General features: G+C 40.7%; 1 protein-coding gene across 21 annotated transcripts in view; it reads right to left on the minus strand.

Annotated features, from left to right (window-relative positions):
- NRXN1 (neurexin 1) overlaps positions 1–13,209 on the minus strand; it is a 1,201,358-nt gene that overhangs the window by 317,412 nt on the left and 870,737 nt on the right. The window lies entirely within an intron of this gene.

Below are 13,209 nucleotides of genomic sequence, written 5' to 3' on the forward strand. Positions count from 1 at the left end.
CATACATCAGGAAGAAATCAGGGATAGGGGGATGACAGAAACATAAACCTATCATGTGTGTTAGCAAAGATGAAGAAGGTTAAGAAGAAAGGAGAAGCAAAATGAAAATGGAAAAAAAACCTTTTAAATATACTCTCTTACAATGTATTGCACTTCTCTTTTTAGCTAATGTGTTTGAGACAAGCATAATACATGCTTAGAATTCACAAAAGAGACTTATCAACATGAATTGTATCGCGTATAGGACACTTCATCAAAAAATGAGTTTTTTTAAATTCACAGACTGTTGAATTTTTGTATTGGCAGTGATGCACTTTCAAAGGCCTGACTGTTCAAAAGTGGCTATTGTTTGTGAATGAACAGTCACCTAAATGATTGCCCAAATATAATGTATTTCATTTGCTTCAGTTCAAGTGCATGTGCATCAGTAAAGTTCCAGCGTGCATACCATAGGTCACATGCTAGAAGTCACGTACATTTCCAGTAGTTAGATAACAAAGCTCCCTGAAGAGGCTACAGCAAAAAAACATCCTTTTTCTTATCCTTAAGGTAGCAGGAGTCCAAGTAAATAACATCTTGTCACCTGGGACAGAATACTTGGGAGATTTGCATATGGTAGTTGTGCTCCCTAAAAACACTTGCTCCCTTACAAACTCATTTCCACTTCTGCTAACCCCAAGTCACTATCACACCGGAAGCTCCTATACAGTAGAGGTTCACTCTGCTGGAAGTCTAGGCAATTTCTGCAGCAACCTCAAGCTTTCCTCTTTCAAAATAAGATCTTATCCAATTCTTCTGAGTCAGAGCCATCCATGAAGAACACAGGTTTTGATTTCGAATGCATCATTACTAACTAGTTGTTCATCCCATGAGCTGAAGTCATAATAAGGATCTTATCTGAACTCCCAAAGCATGGCCATTCAAAAGTTAAAGTCAGTGGTGATTCCTCACAGAGCCATAACTAGACAACAGAAACATAAGACACGCACATTAAAATCTCACATTGAATCATCTAACTCTGGAGTGGCCAACCCACAGTGCACAGGCTGCAAGTGGCAGAGAGGAGAGAGTAAAATAATGGATCAGGAAGGGAAGAGAAAGCAGAGCGAGGGATCAGGCAGGGGAAGGGGATCAGTCACACTTGAGGAGCGGGTGGAGATTACTGTGTGGCACGCCAGCCAAGAAACCTTGGCCACCACTGATCCAGATCATCCAATCCAAGTTAAATACCTGGAGTTTATTCTCCACTGCTAAATCCAGTTATATTTTTCATTTACTCACAAATGATAAACAATAAACTGAAATGCAGAAAAGAGAAAAATAAGGTGCTATACATAATGGCAAAGGACAGAAATTACACATAATACGGTATAAACAATCAGAAACCAGTTCAGTTCTGTAACACAACAGATTATGTAGCTGAGCACATAAACCCCATTCAAAATGGCCAAAACCCATTTAAGATAAACTTGAATGGATGTAATATCAGGACTCACGTGATTAAGGTTAAATTGGTTTCTTAAACTTCTGTCCCATATTCCCTCCAGATTCAACTCAACTCACAGTCCCCTAGCATCCCAGGATGCTTTGCACCTCCCCCACAACCCTCTCCTCACAGGGTGGGTGGGCCAGCCTTGGCCCAAGCTCTCTGCTCCCGCAGAGCAAGGAGGCATGCTCTAGCACCACCCCCCCCCCCAACTTGAGCCACTGCAGGCACATGGCTGCTTTCCTGGAATCAAAAGGAAATGTTTGTTTACTTGCTTATCAGCTCAATCTATGCAGCTTAAACTAACCTGCAAAGATTGAATCAACTGAGTCTTGGGCTTTTTGACTGTCTGTACTTAGCCGCTGAAATAAAAACAGAGGCACACATACAGAATGGAGGATAACTGGATTGCTGGTAGCACTGCCCAGAAGTGTCATTCACAATAACGTCATGACCTGTGGCTTTCTTTCTTCTACTTTACAGATAGGGCAGGGGGAAGGAATGGGTCACAGCCATCCATGGAAGAACCATAAGCCCAGAAGGTCCTGGGAATCCATGGAAGGCTTGGCCCATCTACAAGAAGGTTCTGCACCCTACCACTCCATACTTCCTGACCCTGGAAGGAAGATTATAGGGTAAGAGTGAATACAGCCAGGATTATATTAAATTTCCTTGATCCACTGATTGTAGAAACACCATAAAGGAATATCAATCTCTTCCACCCTCTCACTCCTTGTCAAATATCCCTTGGTCTCCCAAAAATCTTTTACAGGATCTGGGAAGTGGCAGAGTTACAATGCCACAGAGTCCCTCACTTCCCACAGAGCATACTTCTAAAATGCTTTTTATGCCAAAGAAAATCAATAACACTTTCAGACTGCAGAACTAGCAGTGGTGAAACAAAACTGCCATTGATCACTGGTCTATCTGTTTACACATACTGAGGTAGCAAGTTTGGCGGTTGATTTCTCCCCCTATGAAGAAAATCTGTATAATCTTTCAGAGAAAAGCTAATGCTACTATGCAAAGCAGTGCATGCTGGAAAGTTGCTGATAAGGTGTTTAGGTGAAAAGTTCATATGTTGCTTAAGTTAGCAAAAACCGCCTTTTCCTGTTAAGCTGAAAGCCAAAGGGAGATGATCTGGTTAGACACTGCTGTCCCAAGGTTAATAAAAAAAACATCCATTCCTCATTTTAGATCATTATGACAGGTCAATATGTGCCTGTGACTGGAGATTTTTTTTTTATCTCCATTTCTATGTAGCTGACTCTCTTTTTGTCATTATTACATCTCATTTCCAAGTAATTTATCTCCATGGAATTTTAGAAAGAAAGTAAAATATAAAATACAAATTGCCACATTTTATTGGCTTTTAGATGGAAATTCCTTCCTAATTGTGAACTTTATAACTAGAGTAATCAAGTTTTCATCAAGTTGTAACTCAGGAGATTAGAAGATTGGTGGTGCATTACTCCAAAAATCAAATCTGATTAATGTCTAATTGCAGCAGTGTGCATAGGTATTAATTAGGTGTACTTTCTATGAGTCATAAATAGCTATTAGAGGAAAAGCAAGGATAATTTAAAAATTAGCATAAAAAGAATGGTACACTTGAATACTAGACAATAATTATAACTGAATGGACCTTGTGAAAATAGTAGATATTGTCAGCTAATTAATATATTAATTTTGATATACAACTCCATTATAACAAAATAATTTTTTCAGCAATTAAGCCTGACACCCTTTCCTGGGTCAGGATACTGTATTTTTTTTTCCTGTAGGAATCACAGCTGTGAATTCAATTCTCATTTAGGCCCAATTCTGCAAAGAGAACCACAAGGCTAATGGTAACGGGAGGGTGCCTATGTGGTCGACTGTGCAGCACTGCAACCTTAATGCGTATCCATTTACTGAAGCTCTTGCTAAAATTGCATAGTGGTGGACCTGAACCAAAACTCTTCACCTGAATATTCCCAGCTGGTAGAAGTTAAATATTCTTTGAAATCTGAACACGACTCCCTATTGCATCTGATGTTTATCTTAATAATGGCCCATACTCCAAACCTTGCGTGGGTTAGAAACCAGATCTGAACTTGCATTTTGCCAATATCTACTGTATACAAGCAACAAAGCTATGGAGAATCTTAACAACTCATTTATCTGCCATAATAATACAGGTATCATTTTTATTGCCTTTTCCTTAAGTATTCATAACAGTTTTGTTTTAGGAAGAATGGAACACAGTTTTGTATGAAACTTAAGCCTGATTTTGATATAATCTAACTGGCTGGTATGACAATATCTTGAAATTTAAAGTATTTTTAAGAATTATATAAAGCACCTAGTGTTGCTAGATACAGTGCTGAAAATTGTGAGTTTTTCTCCCCTCTACAAGTGGAGTAGTATTTCATTTTTAGGAGTTTTTTTTTTTGTTTTTTCTTAATGCCCCAGCAGCTAAAATCAAATTTTGCCAATGAGTCTTAGCCTTTTTCTTCTTCTTCAAAGTAAGCTTCCATGCCACACAGATGTGTAGAAAAGGCTGAAAAAAGTAAGGCAAGCCTCTGAAGGTAGGGTGTGCGTGTGTGGGTGTGTGTGTGTTTGTGTGTGTGGGGGGGGGGTGTTTACACACGCATGAAAGAAAGATGTCATGCTTTTACACTGAGATATATTTCATCCTGCACATCCAGTATTGGAATTAGGCCCTACAGCACTCTATTGATTTAATAATGGATAATTAGGAAAACAATCAAATCTATAGAAGAAACATACTAACATTGCACAACTTCTGCTGCCCTGGTTTATTATGTATATGTGTTTTCTTAGTACTGCTTACATTAACTACACAACATAATTTTATAGCTAATCGATAAAAATATAATTTAAAATACACTGGTGAAATACCAGTTTTATGATCATTATATTCTGAACTCCAGTGATGGGATTAGAGGATGAAACAGACAAAAATTATTTTATGGCTTGCCACTTCCATTTAACATTAAAATATCTGAAGATTGAACATATGTATTTATGGATTACCAATAAAAACAACACAGTTATGATTTGTACAGCAACAGAAAATAGTATGCATCAGCTACATAATTATAAATGTGTATTGGAAACTACAAAGCCTTTTTCCTTTTGAAAGCTTTAAATATATTTCTATTATGCACCAAGTGAAGTAAAAACATCTTGAAGATTAAAGAATATAATGAAGTAAAATCATTAATATATTTCTCTGTGGGGAGGATATTTGATTTTAATACTAGCCATCAAAGGACTTCCAGTCAGCAAACCCCACTTATTTTCTATTACTACAAAGTGTGGGGCAGACAGACATATAGAAAATCTCATGTAGTATTCTGCAAAAACAATATTTAATCAACTATTACTTACACTATAACAAATTTCCCTTTAATTTCTTCATAACCAATAACAGTCAACACACTAGCATAACTATTTACCTATTTTTAAAGGCTTTAAATCCACTTTCCCCAGAAACCCATTATAAAACTGGGAAATAAAATTGGAGAGTTGCAGCTGATTCTTAAGTGTGTTTAATATTTAAATATTTATTACAACACTGTTGAAAAACCTTTCTAAAAACACGTTTCTTACAAAGATGTTCTCATGACTTGCAATCCTTTAATTTTTATGTTCATAGTCCACTGTAGTAAAAGTGTTAAGTAAATGTGGGGGTATTAAAAGATTTTCAATATTTATGATCTTTGAAAATTGGCAACAGGATTCAGTGTGTAAAATATGCTTGCTGCCTTGTTGCATGTTAAGAGCTGGAGCCAACTTCCTAGAAAGTATTAAAAAAACAAATGAAATAAACAGTGCCCCTTCCCCCCACACTCCCCCCCCCACCCAAAAAAAAATGAACTGCAGTATACCACTAACATGTCCCAAATCTTTAGATCTAGAGACAGACATTCAAAAAGCCTGAGCCTAAATGTATTCAGTCTTTGCAGGTTAATCTAGCCTGCAGAGAGTAAACCTGTTTGTAAGTGGATAGACGTTTGGAACATGCCTGCAGTGGCTCAAGCCAGAAGCCCAGGGGCACTAGAGCAGCCCTCCCTTCCATAGGATTTAACTCTTCTCCCTGACCCCTTCACCTTAACAGGGCCATACTGAGTAGGTTGTCCCACAGGGTCGGGAGGGGGGCTCTGTTCTGTGCTGGGGGGACTCTTCCGCCACCTCCACCTCCCAGGGACGGTAGGCACTGTGAGGTGCTAGATGAGGACTCTTCCTCCTTCTCCCCTCCCCCTCACTTGCCGCTGCAGGGTGGAGGAGCGGGGGCTCCATATGATGCTGCCAGGCCCCAGAGCGAGGGTGGGGGGCAGGGGGAGGCTCTGTTCCATGCTGGGGGGAACTCTTCTTCATCTTCTTCCTCCCCCCAGAGGGGCAGCAGGAGTGTGGAGCTCCGCTGGGCAAGGTGTGGGTATGTGGGGTGTGAGGCAGCTCGCATGGAGCCTCCCTACCTTCCAGCCCCACAGCGGCAGACGGGGGAAGGGGAGGAAGAAGAAGAGTCCCAGGGCCTCAAAGAGTCTCCCTCCCCACCCTGGGAGGAGAAGGAGGGGGAAGAGTCCCCACCAGCACAGAACAGAGCCCCTCTCCCAACCCTGCAGGACAACCTACCCAGCATGGCCCCGTTATGGTGAAGGGGGCGGGAGAAGGGTTAATCCCACTCTCCATCCCTTCCCTGAACCAGAGCCTTCCAGATCCAGGGGCCATTGCTGCAGCCCCCTCCCCTCTGCTCCCCAGAAGACTGGCTGACCCTGGCTGTGGTGGGGAAAGAGGGGAAGGAGGGAAGAATTAACCCAGTCTTTGCCTTAATGGGGCTGTGCCAGGTAGTGTCTCTGCTAGGGCCGGTCACTGCTTTGGCTAGAGAGTGGAGGGGAGGGGCCAGCCCTGCAGCTGGAGCAGAGAGCCCTGCCCAGCTCAGAGAGCATTCTGAGATGCTGGGGGTGTCTGGTTTATCTTAAACCAGCAAGGGGTCTGGGACAGAGAGTGCATAAACTGGTTTGAGCCAATCAGTTAAGTCTGACACTACATTCAATCAGATATATCTCAAACTGGTTTTGGCCATTTTTAACTGCCTTATGTGCACTGAATGTCTGTTATGTTACAGGTTTAAACCATTTTCTGATCACTTAAATTGGTTTATATGTAATGTCTCTCCCTAGCCTAGATGTTCTTTACATCATATACTTCAGGTAATTCTAAAGGACCCTCAAATAAGCCAGTAACTCAAAGGTTAGGGCATTCACTTTGGATGGGGAAATCCCCAGCCTGGATCAGGAACAGAAAGGTCCCTCATGTCTCAGGTCCTACACTAATTACAGGGCTATTCTTGGGTGGGCATTTCTGTAGTTTTGAGCAAAAGTCCCAACTTGTACCTCAGAAACCTTCCCAATGAAAGTTTAATTAAAACAAATGCGTTTCAGTTTTGATAAATTCCAAGTGAATTTCCAGCAAAAATGTCTCATAGAGAAGTTTGATTAGCTTTAAACTCTATATTACAGTCTAACACTTGACAATCAAAAATCCTCTAAAGTAGTATCATTTCCACAGATACATATGTTCACAGCCATACACACAAACAGGCTTGTGTGCAATTCATGAAATTTAAGAAAATAATACCCGTATGAGAAAGCCTGTGGACAGCCATTCCATCTGTATTACATGTGTAGGAGAATGCAAATCAGGCAAGATCATTTCCTAGTCCAGATTCCTAATACTTCTCCGTGTTACAGGAAAAATACAGCACAAATCTTTCAATTATTTTCAGTGAGAAAAGATATAGCTATAGGGATCCAATTAGGTTTGCCAGCAGTCCAAAAACGTTTGTGACTGAAAGCAGCCTCTTCCTAATATCTCTGAGGGTCAAAAGTAATAACCTTGTCATGTTGCTAGAATTCTTGGTATTACACCTGTGTCAGACAATAGTGAAGATTAATATGGTAATTAGAGATGCTGAACAACACTTCCGATACAAGACAGATAAAGTGCCGGCACTGGCGCAGTCACAGCAGCAATTTTATTCATTATTTTTTTCTTCCAGCTCAATGAAAGGACATACATTATCAGTCTGGGTGACTTCTGTATTTTAGGGCAATGAGGCAGATCAAGCACCCAAGGCCATGTTGCTCAAGTCAGCAGGGCCAGCAGAACCAGTGCTGCTGTACCATACGAATTGGAGTGGAGTGAGTGACAGGAAACAGTGGGAGGATTTGGACACTGTGCACCTCAATGTGACATGGGGCCAACTCCATAGCAGATCCCAGAATTGTACTGTGTGACACTGGAGAGCCACATCTACACAGATTCATTAGGACTTTATACTGCAAGGGGGAAGCACAGGAGCTAAGTAAGGTAACTGCAGTCTGGCCCATGGGAAGTCGGTGCAGCAACTCCTTAACTTGGAATTCAGCTAATTATTTCTCCCAAAGGAAATCTCTAGTATACAATCCCGCTGGTTGAACTATGTATGGAGTTCTAGGTTTTGGCCCTATGAGAATAACAACAGAAAATAAACTTTCATAAATATTATGGTAGCCCTAATTTATCAGTCGCCACATCTGATGAAATGAGCTCAGGCTCATGGAAGCTTACACTATTTTTGATTTAGTTAGCTTATAAGGTGCAAATCTACCCTGCCTTCTGCCAGCTTCAGACTAACATGGCTAAATACTTCTTTCAGCGCTAATTTATGCCATTTTAATATAGCTAGATAACTTTTCTCATCAGGTATACACTGTTCAAAATTTATTTTAAAAAAATCTGTGGCAAATATTGGCTATGGTTAAGAAGGCAAAAGACCTGTTTTAGAAATAACAACAGAAAGTTTAACTCCAGAGATTTATGAAGGATTATTATCTTTTGGAACAGACTATAATAGGCTCACATCAATGTGGCAAGAATATGTTAAGCAACATTTCACATCAGCCCTGAAGTTATATATGTGGTCAATGAATTGGCTGAACAGCTCAATAACAGGAAAAAATAAATTTCCCTTAAATTGTATTTTCTTTCTCTAACATAATCAAATGAGTTATTTAGATATCCGACTCAGTTCAGTGAAGTAACTCTACATTTATAATAGGTTAGTCCAGTTTAGAATGCGACTCCTCATATTTTAATTAAATTGAATACTTGTTTCATTCATAAAGCTTGAATTGTGGTGAAGGCACATAGCTGTTTCTGACAAACTTACTATGAGCTGAAAAAAACACATGCCTATGCTTTTGGTCTAACAAATTGTTCTTGGAGATATGAATGCCAAACTCTACAATGGTGTAAATTGGCACAGCTCCTGGCTAGCATTAAATGAAAGGAGATTCCCAGAAAGTTAATGGAGAATGGGTCTATAATATTTCCAGCCTATTACAGCCTACTCATGGCTAGGTACAGATGTTCCAAAAGTCCAAGGTGGAATTGACCTAAGTTATGCAGCTTTCTTTCTGTCAGCAGCAGTTTTAGATCAGTAGCAAACAAAGCACATATTCACCCTTTGGTGGGGGTGCAAATCTTAGACCAGGTTCTATCATTTTTAAACCAGTCTATGTCCCCCAAACTTCCATTCTGGTATGGGTACAGACCAATTTCTAATAACTTATACTGATAAAAATGTAATATCTGTACCTGGCCCATGAGTTTAACCTCCAGTGGGTATCGTAAAATACATACGACCTACTTTCTTTGCTTCCTTTCCATGTTTCTAGAAATTAACAACAAGAGCTCCACTGTAATTGTAGCACAATCCTAGACAGCTGGCTTTTTCAAAACATCAGCTAATCCACCCCATTGCTGTGATGAGGTAAGATAACTATACCAAAGTTGTCACTGACAAATGTTGGTCTAACCCAGGGGTGAGCAAAATGGTAGATCTGGGAAGTGGCTGGACTACATTTCCCAGCAACCCCTGCCCACATAGCTCCTGGCTGTCTTCAGGGAGACTCTGGGAGCCATGGGGCCATGTCAGTATGTGGTAGCACAACTGGGGCTCTGCTCTGGTCTCTCAGCCCCACGCTGTTATGGCCACGTTCTCCCCGGGTCTCCATGGAGACCAGTGGGGAGCAGCGTAGGCAGGGTGTGCGCCTGGGTGGGGGGCTGCTTTGGGCCCCAGGTGTTCTGGGATCTTGCGGTGGTGACAGCACAGGGCTGGAGCTGGGGCAGAGCCATAACTGGCTCCCTGCACACCCCTGCCTGCAGAACTCTTGTTCAGTGCAGGGGCTCACGGGCAGCAGATCATATGTCTGCCCTGGCTGCAGCCCTGCACTGTCATCACCACAAGATCCCAGGTCACCCTGGCCTCACCCATGTCTCACTCCCAGCCGCAGCCCCATCCCGGCTGCCCAGCCTCAAGCCCAACCTGTGCAGGTCCCACCCTTGGTGGTAGGTGTGGGGCAGATGGGCCAGGGTGCCCAGGAAGTGGGGCTGGGTCCAGCAATGGCAGCCAGAATGAGCTGCCGCTACAAGGGCTGATAGAAAACCGAGGTCCATCACGGGCCTGATCTGGCCCATGGATCAGACTTTTCCCACCTCTGGTCTAACCTGTTCATAAAAAATGTCCAAAGACAGGGATTCTACAACATCCCTAGGTTCTCTATTCCTGTGCTTAATTATTCTTACAGTTCAAAAGATTTTTTCTAATATCTAAACTAAATATCTTTGTAGCAAATTAAGTTAATTACTCCTTCACCAACCCCTGATGAACATGAAGAACACCTGATTTACCATCCTTTTTATAACAACATTTCACATATTTAAATACTATTATCACATCCTCCCTCTACCTTCTCTTTTCTAAACTAAACAAGTCTAATTATTTCAAGTTTTACTCATGCTGTTTTCTGTCTTATTTTTCTTGTTGCTTTACTCTGAACTCTTCAGTTTGTCTGCACCTTTCTTAGTCTGATGCCTGAAACTGGTGTTAGCAGTCCATCTGAGAACTTAACAGCACTGAGAAGAGTAGAATAGTTACTCCATATCTCATGATACTCATATTAACATATAACAGAATCATATCTTCCTTCACTGCAACTGCCTATGGACCATTATTACACCTCCCTTGCCACCTGTCCCTTTCCTGAATACCATTGCTTGGTTATTCCCCATTTTACTTTTGCATTGTATATTTTATACATTTGAATTTTCCTTCCTAAATGTAATGTCTTACACCTATCTTTAGGGAAATTCATCTTACTGATTCAAATCATTTCTTCACTTTTTCAAGGTTGTTTTGAACGTAATCCTGTCTTTCAAAGTGCTTACATTCCCCACCTCGCCCCAAGATTGGCGTCAACATGAGCCTCACTGCAACCCAGCCACACCAGCCCAAAAATCCTTTGTTTTTGAGATGCTAAGTAAGTAAATGAATTACTTAGAGATGTACATAAAATGACCAGCAATAATATTAGGTTGGCAGATTACAAAAAAAAAAAAAAGCAGGCTTCTAGTTTACTTTTTAAAAGTTACCACAGGTGCAGCATATTTTTTTAGCTTTGCTGTAGGCTTTGGTCATGAACTCAGAACACTGAGGCTCCTGGCAATAACCTAACCTTCACTGGATAATTGCATTATTAAAGAATATAAAATTTACGCCTAGTTCTTCATTTTTCTTTTTTGTTCCATTTAGGCGCTAGTGTAAAGGTTGGGCAAGGAAAACAAAATCCTTGAAGCTCTCCTACTCTTGTTCTCATTTTTTAAATGCTTTTTTACATTTAGCTGCAAGGAAGCAAGTGCACAAAACATTTCCAAAGGTCCATTATCAATTCCACATCTTACTGTAATTTTTAGAGTATATTAAGAGTACAGCCATCTTATTTTAGCTTTGGCATATATATCAGGTGTTTTTTCCAGACATAAGCAATTAGGGAACTGGAAAACCACACACAAAATGCTCCTAAGAATTGATCCACAGAGAGCAAATATAGCAGCACCAAACAACTGCAGTGTCCCATGGTACTAGTACAGTCAAGAGTTATTGCTAGTTGAGCAAAGCAACTTGCAGACATGTATACAAAAACCTTGTAATTAAAATTAAAAAAAAAACCCTGCATCACAGAATAACTGATATCCTACCAAAAGCATGCCTATGATTGTTTCAAGCAAAACATACAAGTACATGCTACCAGCTAAATATAAACATTTAAATTTAAAAATAAGACCTTGAGAATCTAAGGCTCCCTGTCAATTTAGTATTAAATCCTCTTCTTTTATACTGTTTTTTTTCAAATCTTATGGTGTTTGCACTGAAAAGTCCAGAAACATGCTCTGAAAATAAGCAACACAATCCTGTTGTCTTTTCCTCTTTGCTGAATAACAAATCAAAACACTACACAAGCTAGGGATATTAGGAAAGGTTCTCTGTGAAGGAAATAAAACAAAACCAACTTGTCAAATGGGACTCCCTGCTGCTGAGCACCATGTGGTGCTCTAGTGAGCTGCATCTGTTCAGCCATTCAATATGTTGGTGAATATGATAAAGACAGCAGTGACATTATCAAACATGCCGAGTGGTTATTAAGGCTCTGTACTGTAATCTTTTCACTTTTTATTTTAATTAGTAAAAGTTACTGTAAAAAGTAACTTCACAGAAAATAATTCTCAATGTGTGCATCTCAAAATAAGAAAGCACCAACAGATAACCTACGGGTACAAAATCTTAACCCTCATCTGCTTTGTAAGTTGAAGAGGTGCCTTTGTAACAGGCAGTCCACAATTTTTGCCTGGAATTCCCTAGGTGGGGAAAGAAATCCTCCATAGGAAGCCTAGGATTTAAGATTTCAGGATGTTAATACATCCTGATTCACATCAAAAGGAATAAATTTAACCTAGGCTAATGCCAGTTTCTGCCACAGCTCAGTGTACAGGCAGGAATAGAAAAGGAGAGGTGTTAGCAAAAGCAAGTGGGGTTTCTAGCTAGGAAGGGAGACTGGTTAGAGGTGTCAGGAATTCAATTCTTCATCGCATCGCTGCCTTTACTCCTCCCACCTCACCTCAGTGGTCTTGGCTGCTATGGAGAACTGCCCAACACTAGCAGCTGCCTACATTAGTATGAAACATTGAGAGAACATATTACCACCCATCTGCTTATGGGAGTGGCTTTCCATGTCACAGAGGATCAATGCAAATGCTAGGGCAGGTACACGTATGTCTCCCCGAGCCAGCTTCTGTGAATCTCAGCCTACACTTGGCCACTGACCAATCACAAAGTTAGATAAATTAGGCTGAAAAATTAAACCAAGACCTGAATTATCAATTGCAGATTTTTATACACCACAAGTACAAGTTGGGGCACCAGGGCCATGCTACCATGATGAGCAAAGTTAACAAATAGGAAGGACCTGCATCTTCCTTTGCTCCTCTATACTTTTTATCTCTTTTTCAATCTAGTCTAAGTAATTATCAAAAACCAAGAGCAAGGGAATCAGTTCCTTGAGGTAATCCACCCTCTGGGGCTCAAGAATGCTGCAGTCCATGTGGGTTATCAGAAACACAGAGACATGCATGCCTATTGAATACTTAATAACTGAGCACATCTGCTTCTAGTCTGTTTGTTACAGCAGTAACCACCACAATCTTGACAATATCAATGCATTTAAAAGCCTCATCATATCCCTTGCTAAATTCTTGCGACCAGCATGATCTAAACAAAAAGAGGCTCACCAGTCACAACAGTGGGCTGCCTACCTTGTAGAATTCTTACATTATAC

The sequence above is a fragment of the Alligator mississippiensis genome, chromosome 1 (assembly GCF_030867095.1).
Source record: "Alligator mississippiensis isolate rAllMis1 chromosome 1, rAllMis1, whole genome shotgun sequence".
NCBI lineage: Eukaryota > Metazoa > Chordata > Crocodylia > Alligatoridae > Alligator > Alligator mississippiensis.